At 38.4% G+C, this 16,582-nt stretch overlaps 1 protein-coding gene and 1 long non-coding RNA gene across 7 annotated transcripts in view; one reads left to right on the forward strand and one right to left on the reverse strand.

Annotated features, from left to right (window-relative positions):
- The window catches only part of LOC102544289 (uncharacterized), a 245,217-nt gene that overhangs the window by 194,550 nt on the left and 34,085 nt on the right, over positions 1-16,582 (forward strand). The window lies entirely within an intron of this gene.
- Positions 11,027-16,582, reverse strand: part of LOC107033041 (uncharacterized) — a 283,934-nt gene continuing 278,378 nt past the window's right edge. For all 4 annotated transcript variants that reach the window (XR_012062417.1, XR_012062416.1, XR_012062415.1 and 1 more), the window contains one exon: positions 11,027-11,405. This is a non-coding gene — a long non-coding RNA (uncharacterized lncRNA). The remainder of the gene's footprint in view (positions 11,406-16,582) is intronic.

Raw genomic sequence — 16,582 nt, forward strand, 5'->3', positions numbered from 1 at the left:
CACGTCTCCTGGTCCATCCTGACGGATATCTTTCAAGATTGGAGGAAACATGCACATTGACATGCACATTGCTTACTTTGGTGGCAGAACCCGGTCACACTTTGTTTCTCCAGTGAGATTTGGTTGGTTGTTTCTCTTGGTCCACATTTCCTCCTTTCCAATTAAAATGCAGTGTGGTTTCCATTGTCACCGCCAACAGCAGCAGTTGTGGTTTATGCCTTGATTAGGTCCTAAAACACAGCTAAGCTGCTGTGACTGTTCCTGCTGTACGTTTGGCAGCGACAGCACAATGCGGTGCTCCAAGTGACACGCACCGCCATCTACATTTAGTTCCTAGTTTCCCGGCTGGTCCCTTGGCTTCTTCTCAGGCAAGCTGTTGGGAAAGCTCTCATTGTCACTCAACAACCTGTCACCAGCTTGATCTATGACTCATCCGTCCCTTTGCTTCAGAAGCTTAATTACTTTTAATTTCTTGCTATGAAAATTATGTTTCTGGGTTTTATTGGTAAATATTTCATGATTTATCAAATAAATAAAGTCTGCCCTCTCCAAAAGTTGGCTCCTTCTAGATTGTCTTCCAACCTTTGGTTGTTCATATTTGGCTGGGATTCCTTTCCAGGTCTCTTCTAATTATCTCAGTCGCATAGAAAATTGTGAGCAATAAGCTTATTTTTGTCATTAGGATGAAGTGAGATATGTCAGTAAGTCGTCTTTTTATAAACAAAGAATGAAATTTTAAACTAAACTTTCAGGTTTTGGTTTTTTTTAAATTATAGAATGCTTTAGATACTGCAAAGTCTAAAGGGAAAGACAAGAGAATCTAAGTATAGGAAAGTAACTACCCTTGATGAAGAGGGAGCAGGTTTCAAACTCCGGGCAGTCTACATGGGAAAACAGCCACAATCCAATCAGGGATGGAGATACTGGTATCTGCCATATGTGCACTGGTTCAACTCATACCACTTCTTTGTGTCATGTATTACCAGAGGAATTTTTAACATGCAAACCAAATTGTTCCTGTTGACAATTTCTTTTAACGTGTATATCCTACTTTTGAAACACTCCTTTCCATCTCTTAATTGCCATCTTATGCCTGAATATCCTAGAAATAAGCTAAGACTCCTTTTAGAGGAATTCTTGGGCATCCCTTAAAATAGAGCTAAGAACTTCATAGTGGTCAGCAGACTATAGTATGACAAGCATTGCGTTAAGTAATGAAAGCCTTATTTCATTATTTTAAAACATTTTTCCCTCTTTAAACTGGGTAAAATCAACTTTAACATCTTCATTAAAATATAATTTACATACCATAATGTCCACCCACTTAAAGTGCCCAATTCAGTGGTTTTTATCATGTTTACAGAGTTCTGCAATCATTGCTGTAATCTAATTTTAGAATATTTTCATCACTTCAAATATTATCATGGAAATGAAAAAGTTGATCTAAAAATAAAACTCATAGGATTTCCGGGATTTTTTTTTTTTTTTGGCTTTTAGTTTAAGCAAAAATGTTCCAGGTACTTAAGGTGTACAGAGCACATCTGGTTTGATTCTAGAGAGTTCTACCTAATATAACCTTTTCAATGCTTGGATATTTCCTTTTTCTGAAATATGCATTTAACATTTCTATCTCTAGGCCTCTGCAGTCCTGTTTCTTATATGAAACCCCCTTCCCCACAATCTTGCCCCCTCAAAATCCCATGCATCTCAAGGGCAAACTGGATATCAGCTCCTCTAGGAAGCTTTCCAGAATCTGCCCGACCAAGCCAACAGAAATCAGTTTCACCGTCTCCATGTATTCAGACCAGTAAAAGCTTTATGTTGATCATATTCTGATCATATTTTATGTTTTTCCCTAAATGTCATTTCTTTCCTTCCTAATTGAACGTTCCTTAGGTTGTCCAGTTTCTTCAGGATATCCGCTTCTGTCCCAGTGCTGGGATAGGAACCCTCACACGTTAAACATTCAAGTAACGTTGACTTGAACTGAACATGCCTGTTAGAGCCCTGATCCCTCCCTCATCTTCCTCTGGTCCTTCTCTTGGCCAGCTGGAGCGCCAAGGCTTGGTAAACAGAGAAGACTCACCTCTCCTACAAATTCCCATGAGTCAGCAGGTGGACTCTGTGGAGACAAAAATACATATTGCTGCTCCCTCACATCTTTTAAGACGGTCAGACTACTACAGGGGATATTTGGATACTCAGAATTGATGAACAACTGTATATATACACATAATCTATATTCTCTTTTTCTAAGACCTGAAGACTCCAAGTTGTCTTTCTACCCTCCTACGATTTTTTTTAAGGGGTTTTAGAGAAACATAGCCTAAAAGACTGTAACCCCAAGGTTCAATAATAAATGCCAAGGAAACAAAAAATATTAGTAATAGTGTAAGCTGTTTTCTGTTTTGAGCCTCATGCTAGTACTTTTGATAGTCTAGTGTTGCAGACCATGCAATCATGTAAGAGGGAATAATTCTAGAGATCACCAGGGCAGACAGAGAATTGATTCTGTTCTGATAACAGTGCCTTCTGGGGCTCATTTTTACTTCCATAGCTTCAGGGTCATAGGAAATACCTACTACAGTTTTCACTTAAAATATCAAAATTTTGTTGGAACTTTTTTCTCTTCCTAGAAGAATGTCAGATCGTTTTAGTCTTGTAACAAACATTAATTATGTGGATGCAACGGTGGAGATTGATCCAATTAACAGTTTAATATCATCTTCTTAATCACCATACCTGGAAGGGAGGTGCTGTTTTCTGCAACACTTACATGGATAAACAAACCATTTCACCAGAGGCCAGGAATAGTCATGAAGGAACAGTGCACTTTACTGAAATTTTTGCCACGACGCATAAAGAGCTTCGTTGTCATAAACTAATGTAGTTATTGCCCTCAAGATGTTTTTTTCAAGTGTTCAAAAGCAAATGCTGAATTTCTGTTTGCCTTTTCTCAATTTTTTCAAGATCAGTTGTGTCTATTAGGCAAACACTGAAGGCCAGTCTGTCCCGAAGCGGCTGGCACAAGCAGGAGTGAACATTCAGAGTTTCCGTCCTGTTCGCAGTGCGGAGTATTTCTGATTCTTGCTGGCAGGACATGCTGCGTTCGCTACATCATGTATCCTGATTTACCACACAGTTTAACCCATCTGCCTACTATTCACCAGGAAAAATTCGTATCAAATCTAAGCTCTACAAATCATCTGTGACATTTAGTTGTCCAGGGGAGGAACAGATCAACAGCATGTTTCTTGGGTTTGTTGTTTTGTTTTGGTGTAGGGGTCCCAAAATCCCAGGCTAGTGTCTATCTGATGTATTGAATTCACAGAGAAGGCATTACCTCCTCTCTGCATGAATAAATATTAGAGGAAAGTTTTGGGTTTTAGCACTAAATGGAAATTTTATGGCTGAACCAAGTCACCCAATAGTTTAGGCCGTGGTAGTCCCTTCCTTCCTTCCTTCCTTCCTTCCTTCCTTCCTTCCTTCCTTCCTTCCTTCCTTCCTCCTTTCTTTTCTTCATTCCGCCCCTCCTCTGTTTCTTCCTTCCTTTCTTCATTCTTTGAAAAACTCTATGCATAACCACTTTCTTATTGTTGGGCAGAAGCCAAAAAATATGACGCGTATCCCTCACGCAGAAGGACCGTGTAAGCCTCTCTACTGTGGTGATGATGGTAATGCCAACACATTCTTTGAAGTGGTCTTGTCAGCCACTAGTATTTCCCATTTTCAATATTTAGGAAAATTGCCACTAGTAAATTTTTTTAAGAGGAATGTAATGAGGAAACATGATGGGGGAAGCTAAGCAATTGAATCGAAGCATTTTTATTAATTGTGTCTTCCAACTTCTAGACTTCGCCAATCCTGACATTTCTGAATGTGCAATATAACGGTGGAAGAGGACTTTGTGTTTAGGATTTTTACCTTCAGCCTAATCATTATAAATTTATTGGCTTAACAAATGATAGTCTATATTGTATAAACAGACAAATTACTTTTTCATTAATAGATATTTCCCAAAAGGCATAAATATGATTTTCAGATGTTTAACAAACACAGAAACACTCAACAAATATTTCTTCATGTAATTCTTTTATGTTGTTTTTGATAAAGTGTTCCCTGGCCCCAACTAAATTTATAATTGCTTCCCAGTGGAATAGTGAAGCACAGAGAGTTATGCTGTTAGGTAATTCGAGTGGAAGGAAGTGTTTATATCTGCCTTGCTTTTGATGAAGAATTACCTTATACTGCAAGAGCATTATACAAATGTGTGGATGGGAACATTGTTTAACAAGTCAGAATGTGGAAGGATGATCATAAGAAAACAAAACTGTTCCAGAGAAGGGTATGCCTTTTCCTTGGCTCTTTTGTTATTATTTTTAACCCCAAAGATTTTACTTCTATGATCTAACAGTTATTTGAATATCCCCATGGAACTGTAAGCAATTTGTAGATTTTCACTTAAAACATTGGAAAGAATAATAGTGCCTCACATTGTAATGGCACACATTAGGGTCTTTATTGCTGTTAGTATTATTTTATGTCTTTCTTAGAGAAACCTTGAGGGATTGGGTCAGACAATTTCACAGGGGAGGGAAATTAGTGAGACTCAGAGAAATGACTTGCCCATCATAATAAATGTCACATCCAGGGCTGAAATCTGGGACATTTTGCCAGGCAAGATCTTTTCAAGTATCAGAATGTTTCAGGGAACGAATGAAAACCTCCTGAATAATGACCTCTGCAAGATGCTCAACCTGGGAATCACAGCTGATTTGCCAAGACATCAAGCGTCAAGCATTACGGAGCGGGGTTTTCAGTTTTTCATTCTAGCCAACTTGGAATTGCAGTGTTGCTCCCCGAGCACTGATGGTGAGCAGGGCCTGCTCCCGTGGTAAGAGCCAGTAGAGAAGCACTCGGAAGACCTTGATGAGGTCCCACAGGTAGGAAGACTTTTCCAGATCATGGAAAACCACTCAAGGACCAGAATACCAGCTTTTTACCTGAATCCTGTAAACTTAATGGAGGAAGATTTCAAAGTCACATGAATACTTTATGTGTCTCAACATATTTAGGTAGATAATGACAACAATAAAGGCATCTTCCCGAAACAAGGAGTCCTCAGAAAGTAGACTAAAAGCTTGCTATTTTGCTCCCAAGGAACTTAAATGAGAAGACTGAGAGGCAATACTGAAAGAGTGGCCAATTCTGTGCACAGCAGGAAAGCCACGCGAAGCAGTTACTTGCCTTCGCTGTTGACGTCGGCGTCACTGTCTGGACAAGGAAGACATCTTAACATTATTCCAATAAGTAAGACGTTGGAAGGTAAGGCCGCTCACAGGATGGACTTGGGATCTGGACAGTAGATTTGAGATACTTTCTTCCTTGGCCTCTCTTTTAGGACACTCTTGCGTCCTTGTGTCGGTGAAGAAAACATGGAGCATAAAAAGCTAGTGCGGTGGCTTCAAGGTCCAGGAACAAAATAACTGTGAAGATACATGAAATCACCCAGTGCATCAGTTTTTAGCCCCTTTACCTTTAAATAAAGAAGATCGTTTAATGCAGTGGTATTGCCGTTCCCTTCCCAATAACCTCCATTTAACCCGTCTCCCTTGGACACCACCTAAAATGTGTACCTTAGATCAAAACTGCTTGCAGATTCAAAATATGCACCGTCGCCCACTTCCAAAAGGCAGACAGCGCTGATTCCCTGCCATGTATGTAAAAGTAACTGCAGCGGCTGTTGCTTAAGTGGCTTCTCTCGCCCCACATGGCTCTAGGGTTTTCAGTGTATTTACAGACATCACATGTTTTTTGTAGGGGGAGGGGTTGTGTTGTGTTGTGTTGTGTTTTGTTTGTTTTTGTTTTGCCACAGCCAAGGGGTTTCCTGGCCAAAGGTCTCTGAGTTTCTTTTCCCTGATTTTTCTCATTCCTCCTGCTGTTTCTTTTCCATGACGACACATAACACACACATACAGGGCCCCTTGGAGTGTTCCCTCCTCTTCTCCCCCTTTTTATCCTGTTTCCTTAATTCCCCTCAATATAAATCACTGCATAAATACAGGTCTGAAGACCTGGAAGTGCAAAACCCCTGCCGTTAAGCACAAGTTTATAGACTTGTTATTTTCATTACTGCTTTATAAACGGCAGTGTTTGAAGCAGTGTGTAGGTTAAGCAAAAGAACAGTGACGATTTCAGTTGCTTGGATGTTCGGAAGCTATGGTGTTGAAAAGCACACTAGCACTTCTGCGTGTGAATCGGCCGGACTTTAAACACACTAACACTGTTTTCAAGATTCAGTTTCAGCTTAAGAAAGGACGCTTCATGGCAGGCAAGTCTGCACACTAGGGAACTCTGAGCAAGAGGCCGAAGACCTGACATAGTAGGTTGAATAGAATTGATGCAATACAGGAGCAAGGACATCTCCAGTCACAGTTTAGAGCTAGTGTGTGTGTGTGGTCCAGTCCAAACTCATTCTGCTCACTGCAGGCCAATAAATTGGGAGATGAGGTGTTGAGGCAAGGACTAACAAGTTTATTTGGAAAGCAAGCAGGCTGAGAAGATGGAGGATTAATGTGCTTGAGAACCATCTTCCCCAAGTCAGAATTCAGGCTCTTTTTATTCTAAAAAAGGGAAGGGGTGTGCTGGTTGTTGCAGCTTTTTGGTGTCGATGTCCTTGGTTCTCGCAGCTGTCCGCGTAGGTCAGGTCATGGTGTTTCTGTAACCCTCCCTCAAGACACATGCTGCTCTCTGTTCTGCAAGTTTTAAATCTCTGTCTGAATGGGAAAGGGTTATACCCTTAAAGGTCAGAGCCTTGAGAATGGGTTATCTTGTATTTTTCAGGCTCTAGGCAACATTCTTTTGCTAAAAGTGCAGAATCAGCATGACTCAGCACAGGAAACTGAGCCCAGGGTTAGGGCTAAAGGAACAGATCTAATATGGAGTCAGATTTGTTCTTCTTTGTTACGTGGGTGTGTGTTTATCCTTAGCTTTCTTGCTTATTTATCACTAAATCACTGATCCATTTTCTTTCATCGAATGGCAATATTATCTTAAAGGAAGGAGAAAAACTACTTGACTTTTATAATTTGTAATTGGGGATCCTCTTGAATATCTTCTTTCAGTCATTTGATGTAAATGACTGTAACTATGAATATTCCAGTTTATAAGATACATCTAAGCAGTATTGTATTACTTCCTTTTACAAAGTTCAGTACTTAACTTGGAAGGCTTTGTACCCTCCTATTAAAGAACACCTTCTCCAGCTAAATCGGCAACAGTGCTTGTCTAGATCCTGGGGTGATTAACACAACACTGCTAATCCTACTGCCACTGTGAGCGGCTTTCACGTTTATCATTTTAATGAATTGCTATAACTTTAAGCAAAAGTTTTTATTTCCCTATTTAATGATTATACAGAGACTTAAGAGAGACTCCCAGACTTGGGCAGTGCTTCTAGTCAGAGGCAAAGCCGGGACTGAAACTTGGGTCTCCTGTTCTCTCTGTTTCCTCCACGGCGATTTGAATTTCATAATAATAATATATAATATGACATTATATTTCACAAAAGAATTGGGGACAGAGGTTTCTAGTTTGTTGAATATGATACAACTTGCACTGTTAAATATTAAACATAATTTTAAAGTCTAGGTTGCAATCTACATTTTGAAAGTATTGAATATGTATCTCATGCTCCAGAGTATGTTATAATTTTTGTAAAAATATAGTGAATTTTAACTCACACTGCTAACTTCAAAGAGCATACAGTTCTATTTAGAATGGGTACAGTTCTATTTAGAATCATCCTTTTAAAAAGTAGAAAACAATCTGAGGCAGTTATTAATGCAATAATGAATCCGTTCTGTGGGAGCTGAAGCTTCAGGGACCACGTCAGGTAGGGATGGCATGAGAGAACTTGTTTCCTTCTTAAAAATCACAGAAAAAATATCGTACGATATCACTTATATGTGAACTCTAAAACAATATACCAATGAACTTATCTACGAAATAGAAAGAGATCTCATAGACATAGAAAACAAAGTTCTGGTTTCCAAAGGGGAAAGGATAAATTAGGAGCTTGGGGTTAGCAGACACGAACTGCTATATGTAACACAGATGAACAGCAAGGTCCTTCTGTATAGCTCAGGGAACAACATTCAATATCTTGTAATAACCTATAAGGAAAAAGAATATATATGTGTAACAAAATCACTACACTTTCACCAGAAACTAACACAACATGGTAAATCAACTGTACTTTAATAAAAGCAAATAAAATTTTTTAAAAGATTGTTTTAAAAAAATCACAGGAAAAAAAGCCCTTTAAAAAGGCTTTACTATTGAAAAGGTAATCGCCATGTATGGATTGTGGTTCAGTCAAGTGATGCCAGAAGGGTCCACCTTAACGTCATCTCCTTTTGGGCTTCTCCCCTGAATCACCCCTGTGATCTCAGCTGAGAAGCAGACGCCTTCCTCTCGCTTTCGCATTCTAACAGAAGTGTGGGGAAACGCTCCTTCCTTGGGCATTTCACCATAGCGCCATTAGCCCTCAGCTTGCAAAGGAATTCGTCAAACACTTAGCAGGGAAGCAAGATGAAAATGGAAAAAAATTCAAGCTTGCAAGCCAGTTTCTGATCCTGCCGTGGCTAATTTGCTCAGTGGGAAGACCCTGCCCTGTTAAATGTCACTTGGGCGACACAGCTACCACACCTTTACTCCAAAGAGCCCTTATAAAATTTTAGGAACTTCCTCCTTCCTTGCTCTTTAACTCCCAGTTTGCTGCTAAACAAAGGAAACTCTTTACAACCAATAAGATTGGAAATGATCTCCGGGGGGGGGGGTCCCTGATGGTAGCAAAAACAAGATCTTTATGGAGTTCATTTTCTGGTCCGAGAGACACACCCTCCCCCACAAGGCGACTTGCAAATCTCTGGTGACTGACAGGAGGCATTATCGGAATTCAGGGAGAAATTCAGGTCTTGTCTTTCTGGGAACAGAATTCTCCCATGACAAGCTCAGTGATACAACAATACCATCCAAGTAATTACGGCATTCCTACAGGGGGAAATACATATTTATATTATCAGGAAGCAGACAGAGGTAGGGTGACCATGCTGCTGGGTCATAGTGAGGGAACAGTGTGAAGGAACAAAGATTTTAACATGCTACCTGAAGGAGGAAATATGAGAGAGGAGGCTCTCATATTTAACATGACATCTTGAGCCTGTCGGATTTCTTAAAATAATCTTATTTTACCAAGACTAGGAAATGTGCCTGATAGTGAACCTTTAATCTTAATTCTTAATTAAAAGAATGCGAAGAAAGATGAGAAAGCAGAAGGTGCTTTCAGCCAGGTCACCCATCACCCCAAGAGGCATCATGTTGCTTCCAACATCAATAGACTTTCTTCTTTAAAAGAATTATTTAGTCTGCAAACAGCAAATAAAATTTTATTTTTTCCTCACACATAAAGTTGATCCCAGACAGACCACCAGGCTGCAGTTAAAAAAAAAAAAATCAAGAACCAAAACCTCAGGGTTTATTTGATGTTAAAGATCAGAATATTAAAATTCACATGTGGGAATAAGACTTTAAGTGTATCAACTTCCTTTCATAAAAGTCGCTACAGAAATGGGAAGCCTGTATATTCCCGTTCTTTGTATTTATTATTTGTAAAATTAAGAATTATATATGTAATGTTTATCAAGGAGTCTCTGCGGTTGTTAGATATTTGATAAAACCTCTCAAAGGATCAATCATAGAGTTACCCCAAAGCACAGGCCATATGACTAAGTAATGCAAAAAGAAATCTGAACTGTTGTTACATAGAAGTTGGCTATCAGAAGCTTTATGTGCAGTGCTGATTACCTGGCAAAAGAGTTAACAGTTGTGTGTGAAATCCCAGGAGAATAGAGATTGGTGCCAAAAAACAAAACAATAATGAAGAAATAATGGTGAAAAAGTCCCCAGTTTGATAAACAACAAACATTTAAGATCCAAGAAGCTCAGCAAATTCTAATCAAGACAAGCTCAAAATAAACCACACCCTGAAACAGAACGAAATTGCTAAGAATCAAAGACAGAGGCAAATCCTGAAAGCATCCAGAGAAAAGCGACACACTGCACGCAGGGGATTGCTGATCAGAAACAACGTAGGTCAGACTGCAGTGAAAGAATACCTTTAAGGTGCTGGGGAAAAAAACTGTCAAGTCAGAATTCTGTATCCAATTAAAATATCCTTCAGGAATGAAGGTTAAATAAAACATCCTCTTGAAAGGAAAAACTAAGAGAATTAATCCAGCACGTTAGGTATAGAAGATGGGCTACAGCATTAGCGTTGGAAAGAACTAGATGGTACAGCCAACCTCCTTATTTTAAGAGTAGTCACAAAAATGTCTTGCACTCTTCTACTGTAAAATGTCTCTCAGTGACATCAGGAGACATAAAACTTTACATCTTGAATGAAGGACTCCACATGGAAATCTAATCACAGAACTCCACTATAGATAACTCAATGTGCATGACAGAATAACTCAGGCACAAAAAACTTGCTGCCAGGGCAATCTGGAGCCTCTAGCCCTAGACGAACTGAAAACTTACCTGTTCTTCTGTGTACTGGCGGTGCACCTGGTGTTATAATTTGTCTATTTGTTTGTGTTTTTTGAATTGGAACTGAATAATTCCGTGCATTTAAATTTATACTATTAGTAGCATTAGTATTACTGTTGCCATATTTATTTAACACAACATATTTGTAACTGAAAAGTTAATAGCTGAATTGACCTCTGTGAAAATATCCTTAAAAGAAGGTAGTTTTTCTTGAAGGAGAGAGAATGGCTCTGTTGTGTCGTGGTATTAAAAATTCTTCGAGAATGTAAAAAAAAAATAAAATAAAAGGAAGGAAAGAAAGAAAGAAATGAAAGTCCACACCCAGATACTAAATCTGTGTAATTAGGGAATGGTTCAGAGGCATTTACTGTGGTGATGGTGAAAACCCAAATAACAAAGGAGCAGGGGAGCCTAGAAATCAATGGTTTGATCTCAGCCATGTTAAATTTGAGATGCCTAATGGATGTACATATGCAGACGTCAAATAGTCAGTTGGATACAAAGTCTGCAGCTCAAAGGAGAAGTCTGGAAGAGCAACAATTATTTGAAAGTCATCAACAGGTAGATAGTAGTTAAAGTCCAGGGAGAAAATGTCAAGAGAGGGTTGAGAGCTGACAGGGAGAAGCCCCTAGTCCTGAAGACAATGTGTGTAGAGGCCTTGTAATGGAGAAGGAAGAGCCAAGGAGACGGCATAATAATGTGGCTAAAATCGCTGTATCTTCCCCAGGAAAGGGCTTCAAATGTTGGACGTATTTATCATAGTCTGGTGGCAAAACCCCGACTCGGCTGAGATAAAACTGCAAAGAGAAAAATGGAGAACATTTGTGATTCAGGTAGTATTTTTGGCATGTAAGAGAGGAGAAATGAAGAGCGCGTGCTCAGATGAACTGTGAGAATCAGATACACACATTCTGTTTATTTCCACTAGAACTTGATGAATCTGGGACAAGGGCTTCCAAACTGAACAGCTGGAATATGATATCCATCATACACACTGTGCAAGCGAGAGCTCCCATAGCTTTTTATCCCGTGTATTAATAAGTCTTGGGGATGCAAAAGGAGAAAATTTAGTTAGGATAATGTGGTGTACTTCTATGTGGGATTATGAATCCTTAATGTTATTGTCTCTACTGATGTTTGTTGGACTAGGAAGAGGCAGCTGGCTCTCTGTGGTTTTCACAAGAAGATATCCACCTCACCAGGCTATCACAGTGAGAAAAATTTTAAATGCATAAATGAAGATGGATCATTTTCCCAGTCCCATTGCTTCTCTTTGTGATGTTTTTTGCCCCGAGATTACACAAATGGATGGTTTTATGGCCACTGAACATAGCGCAGCTGTAGATACAATATATAATACAAGAAGAAATTGTTCACAAATAGGGGGGGTGGTTATGGAAACATTAGCTGTGCAATGCTGTCAAGTTCAAAAGCTGCATGTGTCCCCCAGCCGATCACACACACACTGGTCACGTAAGTTAAAAGTACCCTAGAGCGACTGTGAAATTATAGGCATGACTCGTTAGAATATTCTTGGCATTATGCTTTTCTTTCTTTTTCTTTCCTTTTTTAAAATTCAGTTGGTGCCAAGTGCAAAACAAACAAACAAAAGTTTTCTTTCATCATTTGACATTTTCTGCAGATCTTTTCCCCAAAATTGGGGCCAACTTAAGCATGCCCTGGTGTGGGTGAGGCCACCAGTATACCATCCCCTGACACCTGAGTCATCAAATGTGCAGTTTTCCTTGGGAACTACTGATTTTTGAAACAATGGAGTTTTACAGTCATTAGTCAGGACGCCCCAGGAGCATGAAACAATATTGAAATTAAGCTTAGTGTGTGAAAACATTATGTTCTCTCCTTCCAATCCCTCTGCATTTGTGTCTCTGTTCCCTGAGTGATAACATGGCCATAAAACTTTGCAGCTACACTGGATGTCACTTTGTCTATACCTAGGGGTGGGAGGCCCTTGTAAATCTTGGCTCTTCCACGACTCGAAGCTGATTAAAGTGTGCTGGCTTGCTCTGAAGCTCCGCTCCTTCCTGTGTTTCCACTGTCATTGCCAAATACCAGCAGTCACTGACAGGGCTCCCTGCTCTCCCTTTGCCAAGTGAAATGTTTTGAAATTAAAAATCTGAAGAAATTGGTGCAGTGAGTGCTTGATCAGGTGGTTTCTCCTTAGGAAACTGCTTAATGGGGAAAATTCAGCCCAACCTCCCAGGGGCGGCCCAACACAAAGCTTGAATTTAAAGAAACAGGATTTTTTTTCCTTCAATTAGACAAATAGGCTCAAGTCCCTCAAAGGGAGCGCCTTTGTTTCTTGAGAAAAAATATTTATTTTTTGAATAATGCTTATTTAATTGCTGATGAATATGTGCTCATTCTTGAAAGAAATTCAACCGTGGACAGAAAAAGTATAAAGGAGAAAATGTAAGTGGTGTATAATTTCCAAATCTTATCAAAATTTAGGTCATACTATATATATGTTCCAATATGCTGAAAGCATTTTCCAGTGTAATTAAATGTTCATGAACATATGATGTTAATATTTGTATGAGTCCATTGTATGGAAGTACCTACACTGATATAATTTATTTCCTAGTATTTAACATTCAAGCACTTTCTTCCCTAATTTTACGCTATTATGAATAATAAACAGTTAACATTTTTTGTACATAAATCTGGTCCACATGTGCTAACTTTATTAGGTTCATTTTCTAGCAGTAGAATTTCCAAGTCAGAAGATATAAAAATTTTGAAAGACCTGGTATCAAACTACCCTCTAGAAGCGTAATAGCTCACATTATCACCAGCGATGCCGGACACTGTACATTCTAACCCATCCGTAGCAGCACTGAATATCATCCTTTTTTTTAGAAAAATACCTTTGCCAATCTGAAATAGGATTTCATTATCTTAATTTGTATTTTTTGATTGTTAATAAACCTGAAAATTTTTACATGTTTAATGCCTATTTGCATTTCTTCTGTGACTTACTCACTTATGACATTTGCCATTTTCCTGTTGAGGTATTAGTGATTTTTATTTTTAAATTGTCAGAGCTCATTACTGATTACAACTATCATGTTTTCCTTTGGCTTAGCAGTTTTTTGTTACAAACATATTTCCAGTTTGTCACTAGCCTTTTAATAATGACTGATTTTTTTTTAATTTGTAGTGACTTAAATTTTTCTTTCTGAGTTTTTTCATTGTTTTTATGACTTCTAAGTTCTTCTCTACCCCCCCAGATTAGTTAATTTGTCTAAGATCATTATTAGTTTTTGTGTGTGTGTGTGTGTGTGTGGTTTTACTCTAAACATTTAAAACTTTGCTGTATCTTGGAATTTACTTTGGTATGTGGCATCATGAGAATCCAATGAAAAGTCCCCCATTTCTTTATCAGTCAAGCTTCTCTTAAATATTAAAGACATTCATACGCTTGAATCTATTTGGGAGGCTAAATATTTTATTACATTTGTCGTCAAATTTTGTAGACCATAGCATTTTAATTGTTTCTCATTAATTCTCATATCTAATCACACGATGTTATTCTCATTGCTCTGCCATTTATTACATATATATGTATATTATAATAATATATAATAGGTAATAATATAAATATATATTACATACATTTATTTCTTCTTTTAGATGAAATTTAGAGTCATATTGTCAAGGTTGGAAAGAAAAATGTCATCAGAATTGTAACTGGAACTTCTTTAACTTTGCAAGATGGTCCTCACTGTGCACGGCTCACTGAAATTCACATCGTGGGCGTGTGCAAAGCAAGGACTCTGTCCAGCAAACGTAGGGTTTAGGTTACACGGTACTATGCATGGTGAGGACTGCCTGGACAGATTAGTTTGTGAGTCTGTTTTATCAATAATCTTCTTGTCTGGGAGCCTTTCATCTCAAAAATATTTATAACTTGAAATCTGCATTCCAGACATATAAAATAATTAACTAATTAATATTTTAATTTTTAGGTCCCTCAAGGAAATATTACAGTGTTCTTTATATAGGTTAGATACATTTTAAGAGACTTTCTAGTTATTTTAAATTTGCTTTAAATAAAATCTTTTTTTCACGTTAAATCTTTTAACTGCTTGTGTCCTTAAATAGGCAAGTTACTGATTTAATAGGATTTTTATTTTGTGTCTGATTTCTTTTCTGGACTCTCTTATTAATATAACTGGAGACTTTTCCCCGTATTTATTCTCTTTAGTTTTCTGGAATAGTAAAGCCATTTTGCCCAGTCCTTATTCCCCAGTGATTGTATTTCTTATTTTAAATTTGTATCTTACCGAATTGACGTTATCCGTAACTTCAGAACCATTTCGAATAGCACCAGTGATAACTTGGTTTTCATTCAGATTCCCTCTTGTATGCCATTGCTGAGAATTATGTTGGCTCTTGGTTTAAGATAAATCATCTTTTTAATGTCAAATAAGGATCCTTCTTTTTCTGGTTTTCTTGGGATTTTATCAAGAATGTATTCTGAAATTTCAACTTTTATTGAGGTTTTGGAATACGCTTTTCTTTCAACTTTTTAATGTAATATACCATAGTAATAGATTTACCAGTACTAAAATAACTTTGTATTTTGAAGACAAATGCTACTTGGTTGAGGGAGATAAATTCTTATTACACTAAAGAATATTTTTCCTAATAACGATTAAGATTTTGAATCATTCAGTAATAAGTGAGCTTGAGCTATTATTTCTTTTTTGTAACATTATCTATGTTTTGGATTTTTTGATTATGCTAGTTTTATAAAAATTACCATTTTTTGGCCTGAAATGTTTTCAATAGCAAGAGAATAATTCTACTTTTGAAACTATTATGGTGCTCACCAGTCAAGTGCTCTGACATAGAGCCCTTTTTGAAATAAGTTTTGAAAAGATATTTCTTGGTTACTGAGATTTTCTTTTTAGTTAGCTCATTTGGGGGGATTTATATTTTCCCAGAATTTTTTTCAACTTTGTGGAGCTTTACAAATTTGTTTACAGAATTATATGTCGTTATATTTATATAAAACATCTTCATGTCCCGAACCTCCATTTCTCTGGTGTGCACACTCTCTCTGCATAAAAGCTCCTCTCCGAAAAGTGACTGAGGCATCTTTGTGTATCTTCAGGGAGTCCTGGGTGCTCAGCAATGAGTCAGTCCTGTCCACTCACAGCTCCTGATGTCAGCCCCCCAACGTCCTTGGCTTCCTGGGGCTGCCAGGGCTGCAGCAGCCGCTGTTTTCCATCAAGTACCAGAGCCTGCAAAGCCCAGGCTCTCCCCAGAGGCACCATCTTTTCTCTCTCCTGATGCTAACTCCCTCTGGTCATTGATCCCAGTGAAGAAGTTGTAAGTTCTGATCTCCTCAAGGCAAAAAGCCATTAACGGAACCGAAATGTAAGAAAGAACTTTCTGCCCTGTCTGTGGGGTTATACACCCCACAAGGAGACCAGGGAACCAGCCAAGGGGCATCTGATTCAAGATGTCTTAAGTTAGGACCCCGTGTGTACTGCTTAGTTAACACATCCTCAGAATACACTGGAGGCAGGTAACTTCAGTTTGGAATGACAGGAGGCTGAAATTGAAGACAAGTTAGAGTGAGAAAGACCATCCTGTACCCAGAACCAGTTCTCTCTGTTGATTAAAAATCTGTTGATGGGCGAGCAAGGCTTGGCTTCGCTGATCGTGAGTACTTTCTGAAGAAACACCTTAGCTCCTCCTGAAAATAGACTTCTGTAATCCAAGCACACCAGTTTGCTAAAAGAGGACCTGGTGCCGCCCCAGAGAAAAAGACACCACTGTTACAGAACTTGGTTTTTCCACTGTATGCTACAGATCTGCTTCATTATTTATAGTTTAAATTTTATCTTTATCCACTTTTTTCCTCCCTGGCCTAGATGAGACAAGGATTATTATCTGTTTTGCTTTGTTCTCTTCAAAATCATAGCTAATGGATTTATGTATCAAT

This window comes from Vicugna pacos, chromosome 20 (assembly GCF_048564905.1).
Source record: "Vicugna pacos chromosome 20, VicPac4, whole genome shotgun sequence".
In the NCBI taxonomy this organism is placed as follows: Eukaryota; Metazoa; Chordata; class Mammalia; order Artiodactyla; family Camelidae; genus Vicugna; species Vicugna pacos.